Raw genomic sequence first — 2452 nt, forward strand, 5'->3', positions numbered from 1 at the left:
GCGGGCAGCCACCAATCCAGAGCCCGGGGAGTGGTGTAGGACAGCACTTTGCTCCGGGGTATCTCAGGATAGCCGTTCGGAGGAGTCAAACCTCCGACGTGGCGAATCACAGAATGACGTCAGGGAGGAAGGTGAGGGCGTGGCTGCCTTCATCACTCAGTGATGTCAGCAACATCAGACCATTTAAACATGGAGACAACGTCATTATAAAAAAGGGACATTTTGTTGGTTTGACTCCTAATATGAACAAAGTGATTTTCATACATTCAACAAACTTTAGTCTTCATTGATGATCGGATTATTTTAATGACTGAATCTATGGAGGGTATTTTTGTACTGGGAACATGCATGATTACAACAGCCACACAAACACGATAATTTTTATGAATTCAAAGAGGAAACTTGAACTTTTCAGATACCGTTCTGAATAAAAAGCTCATTTTAGGAGGAGAGTAGAACTGTAATAATAATTGTTATTATTGTTATGTTTATGGTAAGCACGGGGAATAAACCCAATGTCGATTAAGAGATGGAAGAAATGAGCCAATGAAAAGAGACTTAACAAAATAAAATGATAAAAGAAATAGTTGGTATCTGTGAACATGATGTCATTCAGACGGACATCGTCAATCTGAATGACATCATGTTTATCAGGATCTCAGAATGGATGTGAAGGAAAACAAATTTCAACGAATCAACAGCTACACTCTAAAAACCCGACAGCTATAACCGGCTCCCGCTTCAACTATTGAAAAACATCAAAAAGAGTCATGTGATCAGGAATGATCCCTGGAACAATCTGCAAAATCCCGGGGAATGACGGACACATCACTGACTTCTTATTACGTTTAGGTTTTTACACTTTTTATTCAGTTTCTTTCCCCTCGCCATCTCCCTCCTAAACAGTTGACCTGTCACACTGCTCCCACTGCCAGACCGCAACTGCACCTCATGTACGTTCTGCAGTTTCATTCCACCTCATTCATTTCTGTATTTTATGTATATAAGTTTAGTTAGTTATAGTTGGTTTACACAGCTTTGTGTATGCATGTGTATGCATGTGTAATGTATATATAGACACGTGTGTGTGTGTGTGTGTGTGTGTCTGTGTGTGTGTGTGTGTGTGTCTGTGTGTGTGTGTGTGTGATTTACATTGCTGTGCTTGAGAGCCTCCATCTACCGGAACCAAATTCCTTGTATGTGTCTGCACATGTACTTGGCCAATAAACACGATTCTGATTTATATTCAAAAACGTATCCAGCAGGCCATCCTTGCCCTTTCACATTTACCAGCCTTATTATGGATACGGTCATCCATCGTAATCATCGGCGTAACTTTGTGCTGAACATTGGGGTCAAGTTCCTCTCAGAGAGGCTCATCACTGTCGAATCTGTGAGTGCCCAAATGATGTACAGCCATCCAGTCCTTCTCTAAAATTGAACATTAACTTTCTAAAAAGTCCTTTAAAAGGCCAAACAACCCACAGCTGCAAACATCTGACTGGCACTACCCCCTCTACGTGTCCTACAAAGGATTCTCGTTGCATCATTATGTATCGGGTTAGCTCAGTCGGTAGAATGTTGGCCCCATGATCGGAAGGTTGGGGGTTCAAATCCACTGAGGTACCCCTGAGCAGGGTACCATCCCTACTCACTGCTTCACACAGTGAATGGGTTTTTTATATATTACACTCTCTCTCTGGCATGCAGAAGCAACACGTAGCTTCTACATGCCACAGTGTTTGCAGGATGACCACAAGGGGGCAGTATATAGCGGTGTGCCATACGCTTTACACAAAGCCACTTTGACTGGAAATGAACAAAAGTTTGGGTGCAGTAGTATTGCTATGGTTGTATGCGAAGAAATCAAGATCCTTCGATCGCTTCACTTCTGGGCTTAATCAGTTAAAACTTCTCCCTCTAGTGTATGGTAGGTTCGAAATAATGTTGTTTGTTTGTAGTTTACAATTTCTGTAACTACAACACCTTCAATGTAATACTGTTTAATTCTACTTTGTATTGTACTAATCTTTAAATAAAGGTTGGGGGGAGAGTACTGCATAATGTCATTATGTAAACAGATCTGTCGTAAATAATCATCCTTATAATCACGGGTGTAACTGTGTTAGAGCCGAATCATGCTGATCTCAAACAGACTGGAGGACGGGATTCCTCCTTCTGTGTGACTCGGATGTCAACAGAATTCCCATTCAGTTATCCAACTTCCACGCACAGGATTTCCGTGTTTTTGACACGGGTATGGTACATCGGAGCAGGTGAGTGACGTCATCACCCGGAGCTGCAGACACCAGCGGACCGGAGGTTGGGCTGTGATTGGAGACCGGCCCAGCTGGCAGCTCTCACCTGTCGAGCGATGACATCATCAGCCGTCTACCTCAGGTTTGTTGTTTATTCACAATAAAACTGAAGGTGAAGCTGTGACAGATTCAAC

This window comes from Neolamprologus multifasciatus, chromosome 13 (genome assembly GCF_963576455.1).
Source record: "Neolamprologus multifasciatus chromosome 13, fNeoMul1.2, whole genome shotgun sequence".
In the NCBI taxonomy this organism is placed as follows: domain Eukaryota; kingdom Metazoa; phylum Chordata; class Actinopteri; order Cichliformes; family Cichlidae; genus Neolamprologus; species Neolamprologus multifasciatus.